General features: G+C 51.7%; 1 pseudogene; it reads right to left on the bottom strand.

Moving 5' to 3' along the window:
* Positions 1 to 4,946: 4,946 nt before the first annotated feature.
* LOC131820994 (uncharacterized) lies at positions 4,947 to 10,095 on the bottom strand (annotated as a pseudogene).
* Positions 10,096 to 26,929: the final 16,834 nt, after the last annotated feature.

Below are 26,929 nucleotides of genomic sequence, written 5' to 3'. Positions count from 1 at the left end.
TGGCAACCACCGAGGTGTCTGAGGCACTGCCTGACCATCGCTCTGAACTCAGCTCCCCAGGGAGCGTGCCTAAGCACTGGCTGATCCGTGCTTCCGTGTCCCTAGGCCCGAACCCGAAACCCAGGCTGGTTCCTCAGGCTTCTGATAAAGGCGTCTGACGCCCAAGCTCTGCCAAGTGTGGACCCCAAAGCCCAACCCCACAGGTCTTCTTGCAGCCACATGGAAACTGTGCCATTTGGAGTTGCACAAAGCCCTCAGAATGGGAGAAAGCTGCACGTGTCCTCCAGAGGCCACCCCACCTTTTCGCCCCAGCATGCCACCGACACGGAGAGTGACGGTCAGCCCGAGTTCCTCTCACATCTCTGGCCCTCTGAAATCGCCCCTCAGCTGGGCTCCTCGCCGAGCCACGTGTCCAGGACCCCAGTTCCCGGATGGTCGCAACACACAGGTAGGCAGAAAGATCTCTTGGGGGGGGGGGGTGCCCGTGTGTCCCGAATCCTGGCGCATCGCCAGCGAATTCTCAGGAGTATCGTGCCCCTATCAAGATCCATTTGTGCACAAAGCTCGTGAGAATTGGCCGGAACCCCACGGCCAGCTCGCGTCCAGCTGCGGGGACACTCAGCTGATCCCTTGGGCCTGGCTCGAGGTCCCGCGTGGTCCAGGACTGAACCTCGCCAGAAAGCGATATTTAAGGCACGCCCACGCGTGGCCAAACCTTCCCTGTCCTGTCCTCAGCCTTCCGGTGTGCCGGTCTCATTGTAGGCTGATCAAGTCCACCAGGCCCCTAGGCCCTGCCCTAAGCCTAGGTTGCCTTTTCATGTTTACTTCCCCAGAGGCCTGGCCCACAAACGCTCCAGCCAGGGGAGCCCTGAGACCCACGCCAGGACTCTGCTTGCCATCCAGGGGGAACCTGTGGCTTTTGGAGCTGCGTGGAAACCTGGGACTGGGAGAAAGAGGCGTGGCCCGCCCCCACCTCCCCGAGGCCACCTCCATCTTCTTCCACCCACCAGGCCCAGAGCAGGGACAGTGACGCTCCTGCAGGGTCCCTCCCTCATCTCTGCCCTCAGAAAGCTCCGCTCAACTGGGGCTCTCCAGGGAGGCGCTTGGCCCTCGAAGGGGTTCCTGAAGGATGGCAGGCAACATGCACCTAGCCAGAAAGCACTCTCCCCAGGGGACACGTGTGTGGCCTGAATCGCTGCACATCGCTGGCGCATTCTCACCAGCTTTCTGCCCAAATCCATCTCCGTTTGGGCAGAAGGCCGGTGAGGATTGGCCGGAAAGTCTTGGCCAACTGCATTCTGGCTGGGCAGGCTATTAGCGGAGCTCCCTCGAAGTGGCCTGAGATCCGAGGGGGTGGTGTTCTGCGCCCTGCGAGAAAGCAGTGTACAAGCCAGGCACATGCCTGTCCAAACCCGCCCTCTATCAGCCTTCTGGCTTGCCGTGCTCAGCGCGGGGTCCATCTAGTCTGTCATGCCCCTTGCCCCTAAACCCTAACCCTGGTTTGGGAAATCAGGTTCCAAGCACAGAGCCTTGGGCCCCTCACCCTAAGGACTGGGGACCTCAGAAACACACACCAGGACTGCACGTGCCACCCAGGAGGAAACCCTCTCCTGTTTGGAGCTGCGCGTCTCCCTCAGACCTGGAGATTCCTTCTTGCCCCCACAAGGTCACCCCTGCATTGGGCGGCACCCCTGGGCATGAACCTGTGGTCTGATGGGCCACCTGTCCCCCGACCACCCCTTAGGCCCCCAGGGAGACTGCCTCCGCGCTGGCAGATTCGGCCTCCCTGTCTTCTAGTCCCTCACTCCAAGCCTAAAATGGGATTCAGACTTCTGTCCCCAGTAGCCCAGCCCAGCCCTCACTCTGGGGACCTCTAGGCTACACCCCAGGACTCCTCTTGCCACCCAGGGGGAAGTGGTGCCATTTGGAGCTTCACATTACCCTCAGCCCGCGAGAATCTTTCTTGAACCCGTAAGGCCTCTGCAACCTTGGGGACACACCCCTGGACCCGAAGCCCGTGTCCGATGGGCCGCCTGCCCCCCGCCCTCCACTGCGGGCCCCAGGGAGATTGCCTCAGCGCTGGCAGATTGTGCCCTCCATGCTCCAAAGCCATAACCCTAAATCTAGGATGGGATTGTTGTGCCAAAATTCTGATTGTTGTGTCCCCCAAAGACGACCACCAGAGTCCAGAATCAAAGCCAAACAGCAAGGGCCGTTTATTACGAGTTGGAACCTGGACTTCCGCGCACTGGTGCCGGTGACACTAAGAGGTCCTGAGCTCAGGATCACAGCACTTTTAATACTCTATTTTGGGGAGGCAGGGACTTAGCATACATCATAGTATCTCGCAAGAAATCACTACATACCGCGGGAAAATCAAACAGCAAATCTCTAATATGACTGGTGCGCTACAGAGCAGGAAAAGGCTGGGAACAGATTATTAGTTAGATCAAAGGGCTGTCCTTCTTCAAACTGCTTAGTTGGCGCTGCTAGGGTATGTGCCCCCTCAGAACTGGCCGGGGTGTCTCTGTCTAGCGGTGGGGTGCCAGATCGTTATTATCTCCCGTACCCAAAGCTGTGTGGGGCGTTCAAGGGCAGTCACTTTGTCATGTACAATTCTGGGTGGGGGTTTCTCTGGCGCCAGATGGCTGTTATCTCTTGGCCCAGAGCTGGGTGGGGGTCCCGGAGTGGCCACTCTGCTAGGTTCGATTATGGGCGGGGTTTGTGTGGTTACAGAGCGCCTATAGGAAGTTTGCTGGTAATTTTCCATCTCCTCATGGGTTAGCAAGCGAAGGTACAGAAGCAGAAATAGGGGTTATGGTTATAATTTAGGCATCTCATTCCCCTCTTTCAGTTGGACATGTTATAGTCAATCTTGACTTTACATGCTTGATTCTGCTACCTTTGGATCAATGGGTTGGTACTGAGTTCTAAGAACCATGAGCTGTTCTGTGTTGATCCTATCCTTAACAAAAGTAACTAACCTATTAATAATACAGGGTCCTATGGTTAAGGCAAACAGAATTATAACCAAGGGACCCACTAGGGCTTTCAGCAGGGTCGTCAGCCACGGGGAAAAGTTGTACCAAGATTCAAACCAGCCCTGCTTGGAATCATATTCTCTTTTTCTCTTCTCTAGGCTTTCTCTAACTTTGGCCATGTTGTCCTTTACTATTCCTGAATGATCTACATAGAAGCAACATTCTTCTCCTAGCGCTAGGCAGAGTCCTCCCTGTTGCAGGAACAAAAGATCTAGGCCCCATCCGTTTTGGAGGACTACCTCTGACAGGGAGGTTTAAGGAGGTTTGTAAGTAGGTGATGGACTCCTCTAATCTTTTGATATCCTCGCCAATGGCCATTCTTAAATCATGATAATAACTTTTCTGTTTTGCTTGCGTAGCTACGCCTGTTCCAAGCCCCACCAGGCTAGCTCCTAGTAGGAGACTTAGGGTGACAGCAGTTATGGGTTCCCTCTTTGCCCTGGGACTGAGACTGTCTCCAGGTCATATTTGTCTCCAGTTTTTTTGCCAGTGATCAAGGAATTCTGGATTCTGGTAGTAGCTTATGGTAGGGACTAGTCATACTAATATACAGGAGTCCTCTAGATTTTTCATGACTGTTAGGTGTACACAGGGGGTCAGTCCTGCCTTGGAACAGGCCCACCAGGCATCTTGAGGGGGCAACAAGTACCAGTCCCTTTTGGGTTTTCACTAGTGTTACAGAGGGGGGCCATCTCCTCATCTAGATCTCTGAAACTAAAACATTTCCCCGTCCCGGTCACCTTAGTGAGAGTGAGTCCAACCTTTGATTTCCATCTACAGGATCCTGTCTGTTCTGACATGGTTATATTGTCTTGAACTGCAATACCTTCATAATACGGGGGTGTAATATCATAGCAAAGCCAACAGGATTCTGTTTTGGTTGGTTGGGTCTGATTCAGTACTAGAAAAGATTTCTGCATTAACTTGACAAGGGGGTTCCCCTGGTGGGGAAGTTAGGTGGGTGCCCTCGTGGGTGAGTCTAGCCCCGGTGCCAGCGAGGCCTGGCTGGGAATACCGGCAGGGCTGCTGGGATGGCTCGAGGTATGGTTCAAAGGGGTAGTGGGGATTGGTTTGGGCGCCAAAGTGGCTTTGAAAGCTGGTTCATTTGGCTTTAGGGCAGAATTAGGACCTACTGCCATTTCTGGTACTGACTTAATTCTTAGTTTCAGCTGGAACGTTAGTCCAGGGTCAGTACCAGGCGTATGAAGTCTTAAACCCCAAGTCCTTCCTCTGGGCCAATCTGAGAATTCCCTTCCCTTCTGAGTGAACCGAATCGTTAGAGGATTACATTGGAAATTTTTGCATTTTCCTTTCAGGATCTTTGTACAATCATTTTCTAAGGGATTATCTACCTTATGTCGAGTTACTGCTATGAGGTCCCATGTCGAGGAAGGGTGCCAATAGGCATGCCCTGAAGTCTCACACCCCCAGTCCCTACAGAAGTAGTCTGCCTCCCCCCCCCACAACTTTTCTCTTCGCTTTTCGACCTACCTTCCTGAGGACCCACATAGAGGGGCCACTTCTGTAACAAATATCTTCTCATGGGCATCCCACAACCCCCCCATCATTGGTAACCCAATGCTCCATCTGGCCCATAAACCTGGAAATAACTTTTTTTGTGGTAACAGTTAGCCAAGCCTCCACATTCAGGGGGCATAATGGGGTTATAGTGATTGTGGATATCCCATGTTCCCATTGCTAGGGTGCAGAGATCCACAGTCAAATCTGGCCACCAAGTTCCCACTGGTACTTCCTTGGTAGCTAGAACTATGGGGTCACCCCATTTAGGGGTGATTTCCTAAGACAGCCAAAATGGTTGTTGGGGGTTCTGGGGTACTATAGCTACAGGGATACCTATAAATGTATGGCCACAAGCTAAAAACAGCAAAAACATAGAAGCCATAGTCACGGTCTTAGTTTTTGGCGGTGCAGTTTAAGTTTTAAGGGATTGTTCTTGGTCCAGTCAATTGTCCAGGCCGCCTCTCCTGTTGAGGGCTCGATGAGGTCCGGGAATGGGTCCACCGGCTTGGCGTGGGTATAGTGGATTCAAGTAGCCACTCTGTCCACCTTGAAGGTTGTGGGTGTCATCAGTATGACTTGGAATGGCCCCTTCCACCTGGGTTCCAGGTTCCCCTGTCGGTGGCACTTCACAAGAACCCAGTCCCCAGGCTGGTGCTGGTGGGGAGTTGGTGGAGGTCCCGTCTCATATAGCTCTCTCAATTTTGGCCAGACCTCATCTTGAACTTTCTGCAGAGCTTGCAACAAAAACAAAAGTTCAAAATCATCATCTTTTTCATGTTTAACTAACTTTTCTCTCAGGTTAGGAATTATAGGTGGTGGCCTGCCGTGCATAAGGGGTAAGGCCCAGTTTTTAGGGGGAATTACGAACTTTGAACAGAGCGTAAGGGAGAAGGGCTACCCAATTTGCACCAGTCTCCATGGTCAATTTGGTCAGGGTCTCCTTTAATGTTCGATTCATCCTTTCTACCTGTCCTGAACTTTGGGGTCTATAGGCACAATGCAATTTCCAATCTGCCCCCAGAATAGAAGCCAGTCCCTGACTTACCTTTGAAACGAAGGCCGGTCCATTGTCAGATCCTATCGTGACTGGGAAGCCATACCTGGGTAGTATTTCCTCTAAAATTTTCTTAGCCACAATCTGCGCCATCTCACCCTTTGTGGGGAAGGCCTCAGCCCATCCTGAGAAGGTGTCTACAAAGACTAACAGACTAAAAGACTAAAATATATCCATATTTTCCAGGCTTTACCTCAGTAAAATCAACCTCCCAATAGGTTCCCGCCTGTCTCCTCTCTGCGTTGTCCCTGCATTCTGGGGATTGTTACCTGCATTATTAAGCTGGCAGACTACTCAACTTTCCACAATCTGATCAATCATATCTGAAACTTTTCTAATTCTCAGCCCTGTTTGTCTTACTAGGTCCTGCATTCTTCTTGTACCTAAGTGGGTGCAGCGGTGAATCCGTTCCAGCACCCTCCTGCCCAGTCTTTCAGGAAGCACAATGTTGCATTTGGAGTCTCTCCACCAGCCATCAAGTATCTGGGTCATAGGGAGTTTTCTTATCCATTGGAGATCTTCTTCAGAGTATTCTGGTGCTGGAGGCAGGTCCCGAGGTCCTGGGTCGGGCAGCTACATAACTAGTGACCACGTTGAGGCCCGAGCTATTTTCTTAGCCATCTGGTCAGCCAGGTTGTTGCCATAGGAGACCAGGTCCGTTGATTTCTGGTGTCCCGGGCAGTAGACAATTGCCAGTTTTGTGGGTTCCCAAAGGGTGGCTAGCAAGGCTATGATTTCCTCCTTGTTTTTAATGTCCTTCCCCTCTGCTGTGAGGAGCCCTCTCTCTCTATATATTGCCCCATGCACATGAGTGGTGGCAAAAGCATAGTGGCTGTCAGTATACAGTCAGCTTTGGATCTTTTTCCATCTTTAGGGCCTGGGTCAGGGCTATTAGTTCTGCCCTCTGGGCTGAGGTTCTTGGAGGCAGAGGCTCTGCCCATGCTATTTCAGTCTCTGACACCACGGCTGCCTCCACGTACCTCTGACCTTGATGGACGAAACTGCTCCCATCAGTAAACCACACGATCTCTGCATCTGGCAGCGGCTGGTCCTTCAAATCTTCTCTCGCTCCATGCACTTGGGCCAAAATCTCGGTGCAGTCATGGAGCGGTGCGCCCAGGTCGGGGTTGGGCAGAAGTGACGCGGGATTAAGGGCGGTTGGTGGCATGAAAATAATTCTGAGAGGGTTAAGCAACAGTCCCTGATAGTGAGTGAGTCTGGCATTGCTGAGCCAGCAGTCAGGTGGCTGCTTGAGGACGGTTTCGATGGCATGTGGGGTAGTAACCCGTAGCTCCTGTCCCATAGTTAGTTTATCAGCGTCCTTTACCATCAAGGCAGTAGCTGCTATCATCCGGAGGCATGGTGGCCATCCGGCTGCTACTGAATCCAGCTTCTTAGACAGATAAGCCACTGGCTGCCGCCATGGTCCCAGGTGTTGGGTCAAGACCGCCTTGGCTATGCCCTGGCTCTTGTCCACAAACAACTGGAAAAGCTTAGAGATGTCAGGGAGTCCCAGGGCGGGTGCTGACAATAGGGCAGTCTTAATCTGTTGGAAGGCCTGTTCAGCGTCCTCCATCCAACAAAAGGGTTGCTGGTCCTTGGTAGCCTGATACAAAGGCTTGGCTAGCTCCGCAAAGCCTGGTATCCACAACCTACAGAACCCAACCAACCATAGGAACTCTCTCACTTGCCGTTGTGATTGTGGCCGGGGAATGCGGAGGACTGCCTCCTTCCGAGCAGAAGTCAGCCACCTTTGCCCCTCTTTCAGTAAGTATCCCAAATAGGTTACCTCTGATTTGCAGATCTGAGCCTTTTTTGCCGACGCCTGATAGCCTAAGTCTCCTAGGGCTCACAGGAGGTCCTCAGTTCCCTGGATACAGGCCTCGGGGGTCAGGGCAGCTATTAAAAGATCATCGACATACTGCAATAGAGTTAGGTTAAAGTGCTGTTGTCTGTACTCACTCAGGTCTTCATGAAGGGCTTCGTTGAACAGAATAGGAGAGTTTTTAAATCCTTGTGGTAGTCTGGTCCATGTCAGTTGGCCATTTATGCCCCTTTCTGGATCAGTCCATTCGAATACAAAGAGTTCCTGACTTTTTGGGGCTAAAGGTAAACTGAAGAAGGCATCTTTTAAGTCCAGAACAGTGTACTATTGTTTCCCTGGGTCCAGGGTACTTAGGAGGGTATAAGGGTTGGGTACAGTTGGGTGTATGTCCATTACCCGCTTGTTAACCTCCCTCAAGTCCTGTACCGGCCTTTATTCGCCACTATGGGGCTTACGTACTGGCAGCAGTGGGGTATTCCATGCTGAGTGACAGGAGCGCAGGACCCCCTGGTCTAGGAAGCGCCAGATATGGGGAGTGATTCCCTTCCGTGCTTCGCACTCAGACAGGGTCAAATCCAGGTTTAGTTTCTATGTAAAGAGCTGGGCGGTGCTTAGCCAGTCCCATTCCTCCAGTTTCTGCCCATGCTTGCGGAAAGCTCTGGAGCCAAGAGTCCATATCCTGGTTAGGAAGGGCAGGCTCCTGGTAGAGTCTATACTCATCATCCAAGGTCAGGGTCAAGACAGGTATTGCTTTATTTTGGGAGTCCGTCACTTCGGGCCCATTTGGTGAGAAGTAGATTTGGGCTCCCATTTTTGTCAATAGGTCCCTTCCTAACAGGGGGCATGGACTTTCAGGAATGACCAAAAAAGAGTGGGTCACTTTTCCTGTCCCCAAATCCACAGTCCTTTTTGTTGTCCAATGATATCTTTTTACCCCTGTAGCCTCCTGCACCCATGAGGTATGGGTGGACATTTTACCTTTGGTCTCTGTCAATACCGAGTGTTGAGCCCCTGTGTCAACAAGGAACTGAACTGGAGTCCCCTCCACTTGTAGGGTTACCTAGGTTTGGGGAGGGGTCTGAACCCCGACTCCCCTAGTCCTCCGAGTCTCGGGTGACCAGCACCTCAGAGGTAGACCTGGGGTGCCATTGTTGTGACTTTTTGCCCCATTTATTTGGGCAATCTCTGGCCCAATGGCCCAACTGCCTACAACAGGCACATTGATCCTTGCGTAAGTTCCGCCTTAAGGGGTGTGGAGAGGAGCTGTCTTCACGCAAGGGGAGGCTGTCCTGCTGTACTACTGCTGCCAAGACTTTAGTCATCTTTTCCGTGGCCTTTAACTGCTTTACTTCCGGTGCCTCTCTATTGTTAAAAACCTTCTGGGCAATCCTAAGTAGATCCTGGATCTGTTCCCCTTCTAAGTCCTCTAATTTCTGTAATTTTTTCTTAATGTCTGGGGCTGCCTGGTTCACAAAGGACATAACCACTGCTGCCTGATTCTCAGGTGCCTCAGGGTCCATGGGGGTAAACTGCCTAAAGGCTTCCATTAATTTCTCTAGATACCCTGCTGGACTTTCTGTTTTTCCCTGTAATACAGTATATACCTTGGCCAAATTAGTGGGCTTGCGAGCAGCGGCCTGGAGATCCACCATTAGAGTCTGGCAATAAATTTGTAGCCTTCCCCTACCTTCTGCCATGTTGTAGTTCCAGCCATCCTGTGGGAGTCTGGTGAGAGGAAAAGCAGCGTTAATCAGGTTAGGGTTGACAGTGGGCTGGCCATCATCTCCTGGAACCAGCCTTCTGGCTTCCACCTGGATTCTTTCTCGTTCCTCCATGGTGAACAGGAGCTGGAGAAGTTGCTGACAGTCGTCCCAGGTGGGCTGATGGGTAAACGTTACACTGTCCAAAAGAGCAATTAAGTCTCAGGGGTTATCAGAGAAGCGGGCATTTTGAGCTTTCCAGTTATACAGATCACTAGTGGGAAAAGGCCAATACTGAAGTCTAGGGTTACCAGTGTCATCAGGGGGTCCTATTTCCCTCAGGGGCAGCGCGATGGTGGAATCAGGGAGGTGTGGGTTTGCCTCCCGTTGAGTGCGCCCCCTCGTCCTGCCTGCTGGTCCTTTGTAGTGAGTTTCACTATCAGCAGCACCTGAGGCGGCTGCCGCCTCTTGTTCTTCCTACACCACAGAAGGGGGCGCCGGAGGTGCCTGGGGATTAGCGGGTGGCGGGATGTAGGGTGGAGGATCCAGGGACAGAAGATCCTGACTATCCGATAACATGGGCGCAGATGGTAGCTTTAGCTTAGAGGGATTGGTGGCCTTGGTGGCCAGTATTTTACATATTGCCAGAGACAAGAAAGGGGCCAACCAAGAGGGTGGATTTTCAACAAGGTCCTGCCATACCAAGATATAGGGGATCTGACCTGGGTGTCCTTCTCGGCCCGGGAGGTAGATTTTGGATTTTACCTTGGCGATAACGGGGAGGCAGAATGTGCCCTCCGGGGGCCATCCCACATCAAAGATGGGCCATTCGAAATGGCAAAAGGTAATCAGTTCACTCCTTTGAATATCCAAACTAAGGTTATGACTTCTCTTTTTAACATCCTTAAAATTGCTAATTAGAAGGGTTAAGGAGGTACTCTGGTTTTGCCCCATTTGAGCAGGGAGTTCCCAGATCAAGAAAATGGTTAAAACGAGGAGAAAGACACCTAGAAAGGGCAAAGAACGACAGAGGCACCGGTGCAAGGGTTGTGAGATAAACGAACAGGTGAGAAATTCGAAAGGGCGGGGTGAGGATGAGCGCTCTCGGTCTACTAGCCCAAAGGGATGGAGGATAACCTTCGGGGAGCTGGAGGTGGGGGCCAGGCGAGTTTCATCCTCGGATGGCAGGAGTAGAAATCCTTCTTCGTTTGCCAGGGTGAATCTACAAGTGAAACAGGTTAGGAAACACGAATCGCAGGTGCAGGGGACACAGAACACAAAGACACAATTCGCAGGTGCACTTCAGGCCGCTCCGTGGCTGATCGAATGGGCCGGGTAATCAGCCCTAGGCATAATTCCAGCCGCCCCGGGGCTACCCAAATGGGCTGAATAAACAGCCCCCTGACTGAGGTCTGGAGGACGTCTCCTACTGGCCCACTGGCAGCCCTATAGCGCGTCCACCAGGACTACTTGCCAGTTCCAACCTCTGACTTTCCGGAAACAGCTTCAGGTTATGGATCCAAGAATGACAGACAACACGGAGACAGAGCTGGCTCACTTACTGATAGGTTTTCAGCGACCCCTTGACTTGGAGTCTGATGGGTCTGGGGGGGGGGCTATCCCGGACTAGCCCCCATATGTCATGCCCAAATTCCAAGACCCCCCCAAAGATGACCACCAGAGTCCAGAATCAAAGCCAAACAGCAAGGGTCGTTTATTACGAGTTCAAACCCGGACCTTCGCGCACTCGTTGCTGGTGACGCTAAGAGGTCCTGAGCTCAGGATCACAGCACTTTTAATACTCTATTTTGGGGAGGCAGGGACTTAACATACATCATAGTATCTCGCAAGAAATCACTACATACCGCGGGAAAATCAAACAGCAACTCTCTAATATGACTGGTGCGCTACAGAGCAGGAAAAGGCTGGGAACAGATTATTAGTTAGATCAAAGGGCTGTCATTCTTCACACTGCTTAGTTGGCGCTGCTAGGGTATGTGCCCCCTCAGGATTGGCCGGGGTGTCTCTGTCTAGCGGTGGGGTGCCAGATCATTATTATCTCCTGTACCCAAAGCTGGGTGGAGGGTCCGGGGGCAGTCACTTTGTCATGTACAATTCTGGGTGGGGGTTTCTCTGGCGCCAGATGGCTGTTATCTCTCAGCCCAGAGCCAGGTGGGGGTTTGGGAGTGGCCACTCTACTAGGTTCGATTTTGGGCAGGGGTTGTGTGGTTACAGAGTACCTAGAGAAAGTTTGCTGGTAATTTTCCATCTCCTCATGGGTTAGCAAGCGAAGGTACAGAAGCAGAAATAGCGGTTATGGTTATAATTTAGGCATCGTAGGATACAGGCTTCCCTCCCCGGAAGTTTGGTCCCCAAGCCCTCATGACTGGGGTGGGGGGAAACTGTCAGCTACACCCCCGGGCCCGCTTGGCCCCCAGGAGGAAAGGGTGCCTTTTGGGCATGCGCAGAAACCTCCGAGTGGGAGAAATCTGCAAGGCCCCGAGGCCACACCCTCAGCTCCCTAGGCCTCCTGGCATCTGCCAAGGTGTCTGAGGCACTGCCTGACCACTGTCCTCAACTCAGCTCCCAGGGAGCGCGCCTAAGCACCGGCTGATCAGTGCTACCGTGTCCCTAGGCCTGAACCCGAAACCCAGGCTGGGTCCTCAGGCTTCTGACCCAGGGGTCTGACTCCCGAGCTCTGCCGAGTGTGGACCCTGAAGCCCAACCCCACAGGTCGTCATGGCAACCACGTGGAAGCTGTGCCATTTGGAGCTGCACAAAGCCCTCAGAGTGGGAGAAAGCTGCACGTGTCCTCCAGAGACCACCCCCACCTTGGTCACCCCAGCATGCCACCGACACGAAGAGTGACGGTCAGCCCGAGTTCCTCTCACATCTCTGGCCCTCCGCAATCGCCCTTCAGCTGGGCTCCTCGCTGAGCCACGTGTCCCTGACCCTAGTTCCTGGGTGGTCTCAACACACAGGTAGCCAGAAAGGTCTCTTGCCAGGGGGGTGCCCGTGTGTCCCGAATCCTGGTGCATCGCCAGCGAATTCTCAGAAGCATTGTGCCCTTATCGAGACCCATTTGTGCACAAAGCTCGTGAGAATTGGCCGGAACCCCATGGCCAGCTCGCGTCCAGCTGCACGGACTCTCAGCAGAGCCCCTGGGCCTGGCTCGAAGTCGCGTGTGGGCCCTGTCTGAACTTTGCAAGAAAGCGATATTTAAGCCATGCCCACGTGAGACCAAACCCTCCTTGTCCTCAGCCCTTCTGTGTGCCGGTCTCATTGCAGGCTGATCAAGTCCACCAGGCCCCTAGGCCCTTCCCTAAGCCTAAATTGCCTTTTCAGGTTTCCTTCCTCAGAGGCCTGGCCCACAAACCCTCCAGCCGGGGGAGCCCTGAGACCCACACCAGGACTCTGCTTGCCATCCAGGGGGAACCTGTGGCTTTTGGAGCTGCGTGGAAACCTGGGACTGGGAGAAAGAGGCGTGGCCCGCCCCCACCTCCCCGAGGCCACCTCCATCTTCTTCCACCCACCAGGCCCAGAGCAGGGACAGTGACGCTCCTGCAGGGTCCCTCCCTCATCTCTGCCCTCAGAAAGCTCCGCTCAACTGGGGCTTTCCAGGGAGGCGCTTGGCCCTCGAAGGGGTTCCTGGAGGATGGCAGGCAACCTGCACCTAGCCAGAAAGCACTCTCCCCAGGGGATGGGCGTGTGGCCCGAATCGCTGCGCATGGCCGGCCCATTCTCACCAGCTTTCTGCGCAAATCCATCTCTGTGCAGAAGGCCGGTGAGGATTGGCGGGAAAGCCAAGGCCAACTGCATTCTGGCTGGGCGGGCTTTCAGCGGAGCCCCCTCGAAGTGGCCTGAGATCCTGCGGGGGTGGTGTTCAGCACCCTGCGAGAAAGCAGTGTACAAGCCAGGCACATGCCTGTCCAAACCCGCACTCTACTCAGCCTTCTGGCTTGCCCTGCTCAGCGTGTGTCGATCCAGTCTGACCCTGAACCCTAACTCTGGTTTGGGACATCAGGTTCTGAGCACAGAGCCTTGGGCCCCTCGCCCTAAGCACTGGGGACCTCAGAAACACACACCAGGACTGCGCCTGCCACCCAGGAGGAAATCCTCTCCTGTTTGGAGCTGCACGTCTCCCTCAGACCTGGAGATTCCTTCTTGCACCCACAAGGTCACCCCCGCATTGGGCGGCACCCCTGGGCGTGAACCCGCGGTCTCATGGGCCGCCTGTCCCCCGACCACCCCTTCGGCCCCAGGGAGACTGCCTGCGCGCTGGCAGATTGGACCTGTTGGGCCTCTAGTCCCTAAGCCCAAGCCTAAGATGGGATCCAGACTTCCGTTCCCAGAAGACTGGCTCCAGCCCTCATTCTGGGGACCTCTAGGCTACTCCCCAGGACCCTGCTTGCCACCCAGGGGGAAGTGGTGTCATTGGGAGCTTTGTGTTACCCTCAGCCCGGGAGAAACCTTCATGAACCCACAAGGTACCCCCATCTTGGGTGGCACCTCTGGCCACGAAACCAGGTTCATATTGGCTGCCTGCCTTCCCAACCTCCACTCGGTCCCCAGGGAGATTGCCTCAGCGCTGGCAGATTGTGCCTGCCATTCTCCAAAGCCCTAACCCTAAATCTAGGATGGGATACATGCTTCCATCTCCAGAAGCCTGTTCCCCAAGCCCTCAGGACTGGGGACCTGTTAGCTACACTCCAGGATGCCGCTTTCTCCCCAGGAGGAAATGGTGCCTTTTGGGCCTGTGCAGAAGCCTTGGAGCGGGAGAAATCTCATGGCACCTGCGGCCACCCCCTCAGGTTCAGTGGCCTGTTGGCTACCATCAAGGTGTCTGAGGCACTGCCTAACCGCAGCACTCAACTCAGCTCTCCCGGGAGCGTGCCTAAGCACTGGTTGCTCAGTACTAACGTGTCCCTAGGCCCAAACCGGAAACCCAGGCTGGGTCCTCAGGCTTCTGACCCAGGGGACTGATGTCTAAGCTCTGTCAAGTGTGGGCCCCGAATCCCAAATCCAGAGGTCTTCTTGCCAGCCACATGGAAACTGTGCCATTTGGAATTGCGCAGATCCCTCTGAGCGGGAGAAAGCTGCATGCATGCAGAAAGCTGACGCCCCCAGAGGCCACCCCCACCTTGGTAGCCCCAGTATGCCACTGCCACGGAGTGTGATGGTCAGCCCAAGTCCCTCCCACATCTCTGCCCTCAGAAAGGTCCCCTTAGCTGGGGCCCTCACGGAGTCACATGTTCCGAACCCCAGTTCTCTGATAGTCGCAGCACACACCTAGCCAGAAAGAGCTCTCGACAGGGGCCACCAGTGTGGCCCGAATCATGGGGCTTCGCCAGCAAATTTCACGAGCTTTGTGCCCTGATCGAGATTGATTTTGACACAAAGCACCTGAGAATTGGCTGGAACCCACTGGCCAGCTCCCTCTGGCTGGGCGGCCTTTCAGTGGAACCCCCTGGAAGTGGCCAGAGGTCCTGCAGGGTCGTGGTCGGAGCCCTGGGAGTAAGCAGTGTACAAGCCAGGCACACGCGTACCCAAACCCGCTGTCTACTCAGCCTTCTGGCTGGCCATGCTCAACGCAGGCAGATCCACTCTGCCATGCCTCTTGGCCCGAACCCTAACCCTGGTTTGGGATATCAGTCTTCCGGGCACAGAGCCTTGGCCCCCAAATCCTCCGGACTGGGGACCTCTGAAACACACGCCAGGACTGCGCTTGACACCCAGGAAGAAACCCTCCTGTTTGGAGCTGCACGTCACCCTCAGATAGGGAGATAGTTTCATGCCCCAACAAGGTCACCCCCACCTTGGGCGGCACTCCTGGCCAGGAAGCTGGGACCCAATGGACCATCTTTGCCCAACCCTCTAATCGGGCCCCCAGGGAGATTGCCTCAGCGCTGGCAGATTGGGCCTGCCATGCACCTAGTCCCTAACCCTAAATCTAGGATGGGACACGGGCTTCAATCCCCAGAAGCCTGTTCCTCAAGTCCTCAGGACTGGGGATGTGTCAGCTACACCCCCGGACTCCGCTTGCCCCCCAGGAGGAAATGGTGCCTTTTGGGCCTGAGCAGAAGTCTGGAAGCGGGAGAAATCTGCATACCCCCTGAGGCCACCCCCTCAGGTTCAGGGGACTCTTGGCAACCACCAATGTGTCTGTGGCACTGCCTGACCCCTCCCTCAATTCAGTCCCCCAAGGAGCAAGCCTCAGTACTGGCAGATTGGTGCTGCCATGGCCCTTGGCCCCAACCCGAAACCCAGGCTGGGATCTCAGGCTTCTGTCCCCAGGGGCCTGACGCCCGAGCTCTGCCGTGTGTGGACCCCGAAGCCCAACCCTTGAAGTCTTCTTGCCAGCGACATGGAAACTGTGCCATCTGGAGCTGTACAGGACCCTCAGAGCGGGAGAAAGCTGCATGCTGCCCCCCAGAGGCCACTCCCACCTTGGTCGCCCCAGCATGCCACCTACACGGAGAGTGCCAGTCAGCCCGAGTCCCTCCCACATCTCTACCCTCAGAAAGCTCCCCTTAGCTGGGGCCCTTACGGAGTCACGTGTTCCAAACCCCAGTTCTCAGATGGTCGCAAAACACACATAGCCAGAAAGGGCTCTCGACAGGGGGCGCCAGTGTAGCATGAATCATGGGGCATCGCGGGCGAATTCTCACGAGCTTTGCGCCCCCATCGAGATTGATTTCGACACAAAGCGCCTGAGAATGGGCTGGAACCCACCGGCCAGCTCCCTCTGGCTGGGCGGCCTTTCAGTGGAGCCCCCTGGAAGTGTCCTGAGGTCCCACGGGGTCACAGTCGGAGCCCTGCGAGTAAGCAGTGTACAAGCCAGGTGCACACGTTCCCAAACCCACCCTCTACTCAGCCTCCTGGCTTGCCATGCTCAGTGCAGGAAGATCGCCTCTGCCATGCCCCTTGGCCTGAACCTTAACCCTGGTTTGGGATATCAGCTTTCTGGCCACAGAGACTTGGCCCCCAAATTCTCCGGACTGGGGACCTCTGAAACACACACCAGGACTGCGCCTGCCACCCAGGAGGAAACCCTCTCCTGTTTGGAGCTGCGCATCTCCCTCAGACCAGGATATACTTTCATGCCCCCACAAGGTCACCCCTACAATGGGCGGCACCCCTGGGCATGAACCCCTGGTCTGATGGGCACCTGCCTCCCTACCTCCACTTCGGCTTCCAGAGAGGCTGCCTCCGCACTGGCAGTTTGGGCCTGCCATGCTCTTCGTCCTTAATCTGAACCCTAGGATGGAATACAGGCTTCCGTCCCCAGAAGCCTGGCTCCCAAGCCGTCACTCTGGGGACCTCTAGGCTACACCGCAGAACTCTGCAAGCAACCCAGGGGGAAATGGTTCCATTTTCAACGGCCTCTTTTCATCCACCAAGGTGTCTGAGGCACTGTCTGACCACCGCCCTCAACTTTGCCCCCCAGGGAGTTTGCCTCAGTCCCGGCAGATCGGTGCTGTAATGGCCCTAGGCCCGAACCTGAAATCCAGGCTGGGTTCTCAGGCCTCTATCCCTAGGGGCCTGACGCCCGAGCTCTGCCGAGTGTGGGCCCCAAAGCCCAACCCCAGAGGTCGTCTTGTCAGCCACATGGAAACTGTGCCATTTGGAGCTGCGCAGAACCCTCAGAGCCGGAGAAAGCTGTACGCTGCTTCTAGAGGCCACCCCCACCTTCATTGCTCCAGCAAGCCCCCAACATGGAGAGTGACGGTCAGCCAGAGTCTCTCCCACATCTCTGCCCTCAGAAAGATCCCTTTAGCTGGGGCCTTCACGGAGCCATGTGTTCCTGACCCCAGTTCTCCGATGGTTGCAACACACACCTAGCCAGAAAGGGCTCTCCACAGGGGATGCCAGTGTGGACCAAATCATGGCAAGTGCCCCGATCCAGATCAATTTGGGCACAAAGCTCGTGAAAATTGGCCGGAACCCCCTGCCAACTCGCGTCCCGCTGCAGGGACTTTCATCGGAGCCCCCCGGGCCTGGCTCGAGGTCCCGCATGGGCCCGGTCTGAACGGCACTAGAAAGCGATTTCAAACCCAGGCACACGTGTGGCCAAACCCTCTCTCTTCTCAGCCTTCTGGTGTGCCAGTTTCAGCGTAGGCCCATCAAGCCTGCCATGCCCCTAGGCCCTTTCCAAAGCCTAGGTTGCCTTTTAAGGTTTCCTGCCCCATAGGCCTGGCTCACAAACCCTCCTGCTGGGGGAGCCCTGAGTCACACACCAGGACTCTGCTTGCCAACCAGGAGGAACCTGTGCCTTTTGTAGCTGCATTGAAACCTCGCTGTGAGAAAGAGGTGTGGCGCTCCCCCACTTCCCTGAGACCACCTCCACCGTCTTGGTCCCACCAGGCCCAGAGCACGGACCTTGACGCTCCTCCGGTGTCCCTCCCTCATCTCTGCCCTCAGAAAGCTTCCACAACTGGGGCCCTCACGGGAGCCGCCTAACCCTCAAAGGGGTCCTGGAGGGTGACAATATGCACCTAGCTAGAAAGCGCTCTCCCCAGGGGCCACAACTGTGGCCCGAATCACTGCACATTGCCTGCCAATTCTCACCAGCATTCTGCAAAATCCATCTTGATTTCAGCAGAAGTCAGGTCAGAATTGGCCGGAATCCCCCAGTGAACTCCCTTCCGGCTCGCAGGCTTTCAGCAGAGCCCCCTGGAAGTGGCCTGAGGTCCCGCGGGGTCGTGGTTGGAGCCCTGTGAGTAAGCAGTGTACAAGCCAGGCACACGCATGTCCAAACCTGCCCTCTACTCAACCTTTTTTCTTGCCATGCTCAACGCAGGCAGATCTGCTCTGCTATGCCCCTTGGCCTGAACCCTAACCCTCGTTTGGGATATCAGCCTTCTGTGCACAGAGCCTTGGCCCCCAAACCCTCCGGACTAGGGACCTCTGAAACACGCCAGGACTGCGCCTTCCTCCCAGTAGGAAACCCTCTCCTGTATGGAGCTGCATGTCACCCTCAGACTGGGAGATACCTTCATGCCCCCACAAGGTCACTGTCACATTGGGCGGCACCCCCGGGCATGAACCCAGGGCCCCCTGACCTCCATTGTGGCTCCCAGGGATACTGAATCCGTGCTGGCAGATTGGGCCCGCCGTGCCTGTCGTGTACCTAGGCCCTATCTCGAGCCCTAGGATGGGATACAGGCTTCCGTTCCCAGAAGCCTGGCCCCCAAGCCCTCACTCTGGGGACCTCTAGGCTACACCCCAGGACTCTGCTTGCCACCCAGTGGGAAGTGGTACCGTTGGGAGCTTCGCGTAACCCTCATCCCGGGAGAAACCTTCATGAACCCACAAGGTCACTCCCACCTTGGGCGGCAGCCCTGGCCACGAAGCCGGGGACAGATGGGCCTCCTGTCCCTGCCCTCCACTCCGGCCCCCAGGGAGATTGCCTCAGCGGTGGCAGATTGGGCCTGCCATGCTCCTAGGCACTAACCCTAAATCTAGGATGGGATACAGGCTTCCATCCCCAGAAGCCTGGTCCCCAAGTCCTCAGGATGGGTACAGGTCAGCTACAACCCAGGACTGTGCTTGCCCGCCAGAAGGAAACAGAGCCTTTTAGGCCTGTGCAGAAGCTTTGGAATAGGAGAAATCTTCATACACCCTGCGGACACCCCCTCAGCTTCAGCGGCCTCTTGGCAACTACCAAGGTATCTGAGGCACTGCCAGAACCCCTGCCCTCATCTCAGCCCCCAAGGCTACGGCCTCACTGCTGGCATATCAGTGCTGCTATGGCCCTAGGCCCGAACCCGAAACCCAGGCTGGGTTCTCAGGCTTCTGTCCCCAGGGCCTTATGCACGAGCTCTGCCGAGTGTGGACCCTGAAGCCCAACCCCAGAGGTCTTCTTGCCAGCCACATGGAAACTGTGCCATTTGAAGTTGCACAGAACCCTCAGAGCGGGAAAAAGCTGCATGCTGCTACCAGAGGCTGCCTCCACCTTTGTAGACCCCCATGCCACCGACACGAAGAGTGTTGTCAGCCCGAGTCTCTCCCACATCTCTGCCCTCAGAAAGCTCCCCTCAGGTGGGACCCTCACAGAGCCACGTGTTCCAGATTCCAGTTCCCCGGTGGTCTGAACACACTCCTGGCCAGAAAGGGGTCTCGACAGGGGGCGCCAGTGAACCCTGAATCATGGCGCATCTCTGGCCAATATGCTCTAGCTTATGGCCCAGTCAAGATCGATTGGGTCCCAAAGCTCCTGAGAATTGGTCGGAACACCCCGCCAATTGCGTCCAGCTGCTCGGACTTTCAGCAGAGCCTTCTGGGCCTGGCTCGAGGTCCCGCGTGGTCCCGGTCCGAACAGCACAAGAAAGCGATCTCAAAGCCAGGCACTCGCAGGGCCAAACCTTCCCTCTTCTCAGCCTTCTGGAGTGCCATTCTCAGTGCAGGCCCATCATGCCTTCCAGACCCTTAGGCCCTGCCCTAAGGCTAGGTTGCATCATCAGGATTCCTTCCCCAGAGGCCAGGCCCACAAACTCTCCAGCCTGGGGAGCCCTGAGTCACATGCCAGGACTCTGCTTGCCATCCAGGAGGATGCTGTGCCTTTTGGAGCTGTGCGATAACCTGGGACTGGGAGATAGAGGCGTGGCCTGCTGCCACCTCCCTGAGGCCACCTGCATCTCTTTGTCCCACCAGGCCCACAGCCTGGATCGTGATGCTCCTCCAGGGTCCCTCTCTCATCTCTGTCCTCAGAAAGCTCCCTTCAAATGGGGCCCTCAAGGAGCCACTTGTCCTGGACCCCAGTTCCCGGATGGTTGCAACACATACCTAGCCGAAAGGGTTCTCAACAGGGGGCGCCAGTGTGGCTTGATTCTTGGCACATCAAGGGCCAATTCTCACCATCTTTCTGCCCAAATTGATCTGGACTTGAGCAGAAAGCTCGTGAGCATTGGCAGAACGCCCAGTCCAACTCCTTTCTGGCTGTGCGGGCTTTCAGCAGTACCCCCTGAAAATGGCCTGAGGTCCTACATGGTCGTCGTCCAAGCCCTGGGAGAAACCATTCTACAAGCTGGGCACCCGCTTGGCAAGACCCTCCCTCAACTCAACCTTCTTCCTTGCTATGCTCAGTGCAGGCAGATGAGCCTTGCTCTGCTTCTTGGCCCGAACCCTAACCCTAGTTTAGGATGTCAGTCTTCTGTCCACAGTGGCCTGACCCCCAAATCCTTGGGACTGGGGACCTACCTCTGAAACACACACCAGAACTGCACCTGCCACCCAGGAGGAAACCCTCTCCTGTTTGGAGCTTCGCATAACCTTCAGACCCGGAGATACCTTCATGCCCCCACCAGGTCACCTCCATATTGGGCTGCACTCCAGCCAGGAATCCGTGGTCCGATGGGCCTCCTGCTCCCCGCCCTCAACACTGGCCCCCTGGGAGACTGCCTCAGCCCTGGCAGATTGGGCCTGCCGTTCTCCTGTGCTCTATCACTTACCCTAGGTTGGGATACAGGCTTTAGTCCCCAGAAGCATGGCACCCAAGCTCTCAGGACTGGGGAACTCTCAGCTACACCCCAGGGCTCTGCTTGCCACCTAGGAGTAAATGGTGCTGATGAAGTTCTGAAATATAGGGAGTTTGGTCAGGTGAGGTCCAGAGCCAATGACCAAGAAAGAATTCTTGTGTTATCTTTGGTACAAAATGTGGTTTATTAAAGCTCGGGGACAGGACCCATGGGCAGGAAGAGCTGCTGCCCTGGATTGTGAGGAATGGCAGGATATGTAACATGTTGTTGGGGGAAGATGAGAAAAAGGGAGCTTTCCAGGGAGCTTTCATATGCTAAAGAGGGACTACAAGGTGCTGGGATAGGGGAGGTCTTGTGGCCTGATCAAGGTTGACTTTCCCTTGTAGCAAGCCATTAACATCAAGATAGTTGGAAGATTCCTAAGCAATGTCACATTTGTCCCACCCATAAGTGGTGGGGGTGAGGGAGAGATTGGGAGGTGTCAGCCTTTTGCTTGGGGTGGGAGGGATTGCGAGGTGTCAGCCTTTTGCTTTGTCCTCAGCCAGGCTTCTGCTCCCTCATCATTCCCCCCTGAACAATTTTGACCCTTAAATCTTTAAGGTAGTTGAAGGTGGAAGGTCTCATCTTCTGTAACATCTTCCTGCTGAATAGGGTCCTAGAGTTGTCCCTATATACTCAGGATAGCATTGATCAGTTGAGGAATGTGTAGGGGGAGTTACAAAAGACAGAGGCAGCTGAATCCAGCACTGACAGTGAAGAAGTGGCAAGGATCATCTGTTGTCGTGAAGTCATTGCAGCAATGGAGCCTCGGCACCAAGTAGAGAAATTTTAAATAAGGCAACACATTAAGATTATTAAGGTTATAAGAATGAGAAGCCAGAAAAGGAGATTTTTAATTGTTGACCATAGTCCTCCTTTAAACCAGGAGCTTAACCAATCACTGAAAGAGAGAGAAGGATTCTGTAGAGCCTCAATCTGGGTATTCATATCTTTTATTAGTCCTGTCACATTTTTGTGGTATTCTGGGATATACACACAGCATTCTGCTTTGATAATTGTGCATGTGCCACCTTGTGCTGCTGTCAGGACATCTAAGGCCATCCTATTTTGTAGGACTGCTTTGTGCATCTGTGAGACTTCGATATTAAGTAAGGAGATGCTATTTAGTGAATCATTAAGTGCCTTTGCTGTATATTTATTAAGGGCTTCTACATGCCAAATGACATTCTCTAGTCCCACAGATGGAGCAAAAATGGATGTTAAGTGATCATTCCATTTAAAAACAGATTGTGTCCATCTTTGCTTTAAATTGGGGAGATTAGCTGGAGTGGTGATGGTTTTAGTAATGTGCCCATGAATCCAGGCAAATTCTGAAGTACAGCGACCTATCCACCCTGGAGGAAGCCAGGGCCACAGGTTAGTTCCACATATCCAGTGGGTTCCGTTTGGAGCTGACCATCTAATGCCAGGTCGCCTTACCCAACCAGTAGCAAACCAGTCAGTAGCCTGGAGTACTATTATTTGGGAACACATTTCTAATGATAGCCATCTTAGATGTCATGTGTTATTTGCCCAAGTATCATATGTATGATTTCTTTGTTCCCAGCATAAAACTGCCTTTTGACTGAGCTGTCCAATAGTGAGTGTGAGCCACAAAAATGTATCCCAGATTTGATATAATGCCATCCTCAGTATAGTGATAAGGAGAGGTTTGTAACTTAGACCCTAGTTGGTGGGTATTAATTTGTGGGCTTGTAAGGTCAGTTAGGACTTTAACAGTTTGAGAGTATGAAAAAGTTTGGTTATGTCCTGGTGAACTCCATGTTTTACTGATCATGGGCCAGGAAGAAACATCTTTTTTTTTTTTTTTTTTAAAGATTTTATTTATTTATCAGAGAGAGAGAGAGCAGAGAGAGCGAGCACAGGCAGACAGAATGGCAGGCAGAGGCAGAGGGAGAAGCAGGCTCCCTGCCAAGCAAGGAGCCTGATGTGGGACTTGATCCCAGGACGCTGGGATCATGACCTGAGCCGAAGGCAGCTGCTTAACCAACTGAGCCACCCAGGCGTCCCCAAGGAAGAAACATCTTGATTAGTGATAGATTTATCACAGTACATTCTGTCTCCATATATTATATCTTAAATATAATCTTGCAGAGAATGCTAATCAGTGCCCTGTAAAGGGGAAACCCACCAGGGTAACCCAGACGTACTTGACATAGGCAAAATTCCACATATCCAACAATCTGTTTGATTTTGAAATTCAGCATAATGCTGTGCCCACTGTAGAAAGGAATTGTCAGTTAAGATAGGTGAAAGGAAGATAAAGAGAATGTATACAACCTTCACTTTTGTTTGAAGAGAAGTTTGAGATTTTCTATGGGTTTACAGGAGTAAGAAGGCACGCTAATTTGCTCACTGGGTTCCTTTTACTGCTTTTTTAGCTGTATGGTCTGATAAATTGTTTCCTTTAGATTCTAAGATTATATACTTTTGATGTCCTTTGATGTGAATCAGCGTTACCTCCTTGGACAGGTGTACAGCCTCAAGAAGTGTTATGATCTCAGGCCCATATTTGATTGGGGAGTTATGGATTGACAGCAATCCCCTTGCCTTCCAAATAGCTCCATGGGCATGTAGCACCAGGAAGGCATATTTGGAGTCAGTATTAATGTTTATTTGTTAGGCTTTGGCAATTGCAAAGTGCTAGTGATCAATATGGCATACCTAGCCTTTTCTTATTCCTTTCATGAAAACTATTGTCATCAGAAAACCAATTGTCATTTGTATTTTTAATAGAGGCATCTTAAATCTGGCCAGCTAGAGTAAGCAAGATCAGTAAACTCTGAACAGTTTTGCTCTATAGAGAAAGAAGTACAATGGTCAGGTTCAGGCATGTGGGTAACTAGGCTTAAAGTTTGACAAGTTTTAAGCATTATTTCTGGTAAGTGTAGCCCAGTATTTAAGTTGGCCCCCATCATCCATTGGTGGCCTTTGCTTTCTAAGACATTTTGGACCTGATGTTAAATAGTTACAGTCAGGGACTGTCCCATAGTGAACTTTGAGGCTCTTTTTATGAGGAGGGGTAGTCTATGCTTAGCTAAAGCATTTGTTTGCAATTGTACCTCAACAGAGGTGGCTTCTAGGATAAAGGGATGAAACCATTAAGAAGCCCTTTGAGTGGTCCAGCCATAACAATACCCTGATTACAGAGGATCACTGGCAAGTGGGAGAAAACTTGTCAAGAGATAAGGGGAGTCCCACATGCATCATTCAATCCAATCGTAAAGAAAGTGGGATCATCCATTATCTCCACAAGTCCATAGTTAATCCTATGGAGCGCAGTATGCTGGCTTTAAGCAATTCCATTATTCCAGCCACACATAAGGTGATAGTTAAGTTATACAACTGTTGGGGAATCAATCCTATTTTTCCAGTTGTTTAAATATTTAAGTTATGTGCCCAATGGGTTCTGTTATTATCCCTACAGAATATTAGGCAAGATCGTCTAAATGAGCTATTGTGCAATTTCTCTGAAGTTTACCTCAAGTTGTCTAGTTTAGGTAAACAAACATTTAAAGACAACAAAATCTAGAACTTAACATCCACAAAGGTGTGTTACTGAAACATAATTTTTCTCTTTAAAATAACCCTCATTTCCAGAGATAGTCAAATCAGGACTAATTTATTTGAAAAACAAGTCCAGTTTAAACAGATTTGGCCTAATTATTTACATAAGGTCAGCAAGAACAGTGAGTGATCATATAGATCTTTTAGAATCTGCTTTGCTGGAACTCCTTATAAGGAATCTCTAGATTGAACTTTTAGTAGCCTCTCTAGGCCAGAGGCCAAGCCACATATTCGCCATCAGACATGCCTGCGATATCTGTCAAATTGGGTGAATTCCTCTTCCTGATATCCCCAAAATATCCTGAGGTTCCTGCACCTGCCAGGAAGTGACATTCTTTACTCACTTGGTGAGGCTGCTGGGAACTCTGTAAGCAAGGTATCAGGCTAACAGTTCCAAGGGGCTTTATAACTCCAGGTTTCATAAAGTCAACCTTCGTTCCTTAAAGCTGTCTGGTCATATCTCAGTCTATGCATGTCTTTCTCAAATATGACATTCCAGTCAAAGGCTTGGTAAAATAACCCATGTTTCCAATGGTGTCCTGTTACAAGGAGAGCAGATTCTTATTGAACTTATGCAAATGGCTGATTGCCATAGTGGAAAGAATACTTACTGAGACCTTTTGAGTTTTAGTGGATTCAGATAGAGAGAAAAGTTGAATGATTTGTTTACAAATAAATATTTATACATTTCTGTAAGTCACAGACATCTTAAGAAAAAAGTTTCCTTAGTCTGGAAGAGCAAACATTAGAGAGTCAGCAATGTTTAAAATAACAGATGCAACACTATAATATTTTAGTTCATTTAGTCCCATGTTACTAATTCTGGTTTAGTTTGAATGAAGCTTTAGTTAGTTCTGGAAATTTCAGTTTTAGGATTTTCAAGTATATCAAATATCTGTATTTGTCCTGAAAGTCCTTTATATGAATCTCCTTTAAGATAAAACTCATTTTACAAGAGAATTAAAACAATTATAAATGGAAAAAAAACCCTCAGAATGGATATGGTTAGAGCTGATGAGATGAGAGTTTTACAATTTAGCTGGCAAGGAAATCAGGTTATTTCTGTGACACATAGCATTTCAATAATTACAATATCAAGTTATGATCTATCAAACCATTAAAACTTTAGGAAATTCATAGAATGTCTAGAATAGTTAGACTTTACCCAAATGTAACCCAAGGTTTATCATTTGTTTAGCAGTACTTCCTGAGTAACTTAACATACCAAGGGAAAGAGATGTCATTTACAACTTAAATCTTGTTGACAACTGCTAAAATCTTAGAAAGTTTTTAAAGCACATGCCTAAATACAATTCAGGATGTTAAACGCCTGATACAGGAGAAATGTGGAAAATTGTTTTTCTGGACAGGCAAAGAGGAAACAACAGTTTATGTTTCCTTCTTAACAGCAGATCAATTAACCTAAGAAAACTTTGTCCTTTTTGAACATAGAGAAAGCAGACTTTCTATACCAGTGGTTTTTTTTTTTTTTAATTCACTTCAATCCTAGTCTGTCCTGACCATACCTAAAATTCCATTCCAAAGATTTCCCTTCACAAACCTTCTACAAGTTTCCTTCGCATTCAGGCTTTGTCCCAAGCCATTTTCTTCCAAACAACCATCTCATTAAGGACAAAATTAACTTTTATCTTTAACAAAATGCATTTCCATTCCTTATCTTTCTTCCGTATCTACTTTTCCACATTCAGAGTTGTTTCCCTTATTTCCATCAGTCTTAGTTACACTTAGCAGAATTTTGTATTCTTAGAAACACCTAATCTCTAGTGAAGACTAAATATAAACCAATTGTGAACTGTTACAACAGAATTCTTTAGATGGCAAAATTATGAATCAGTTAAGTGCAAAACATGTTTACCAACAAATTTAAATATTCTTAGTTTCTTTGCAGTAAGAAGTCAAAAGCACAAACCTACATCCAGTACTCAATGTTTTAGGACTTTATCCTATTTGAAAAAACCTAGATATCCAACAAATTTAATTTTATTTGATAACCAAGCAAAACATTAAACTTTCAGGTTACCAAAGACTTTGAAAGCTATCTCAGCAATTACCCATTAAAACTTTGAAACAGACAATTAACCATCAGTTTAGTCATCTCTTTGCTAAGAGATATTAACAAATAACACGAGCTTATTTGACCTTCAGTAAACTTTGAATGAAGTTTCACGTTTACTGCTGATAACTTAAAAGACATGTCTATCTTAATTAAACCAACAAACTTGACTTGGCTCAAATACTGATTTACATTATACCTGGGCCCACTCCACTTTGAGTGTTTACCTGAGACAGGGGTGGGAAGATCTGGAGTGGAGGGTGTTAGGTCCAGGGGGTGTTCTTCTTGCTCCTTGACAGTGAAGAGAGAAGGAGCCATGGTTCAGGAAGCACCAAGGATGGTCTAGAGGCCAATTATGCAGGCTGCACCCAAGTTGGTGCAGAAATAGAAGGGGGAGACAGAAGAACAAAGTGCTGCCAAAAGGCAGAGAAGGGATTCCTGGTTTTAGAGCTCATCAGCCCCAACAGAGGAGCAGACACCATGTTTTCCCACCAACAAGGGGGGAGGGGCTAAGCAGTCCACGTTGGGCCAGAGAAGACAGGGAATTTCCCTGAAACAAAGGGGATTTCAGCAGCTGCTTGGGAATATTCCTTAAAGTGTCCGTCTCGAG

The sequence above is a fragment of the Mustela lutreola genome, chromosome X, assembly GCF_030435805.1.
Source record: "Mustela lutreola isolate mMusLut2 chromosome X, mMusLut2.pri, whole genome shotgun sequence".
NCBI classification, from domain to species: domain Eukaryota; kingdom Metazoa; phylum Chordata; class Mammalia; order Carnivora; family Mustelidae; genus Mustela; species Mustela lutreola.
This window is presented reverse-complemented; position numbering and strand designations above follow the sequence as displayed.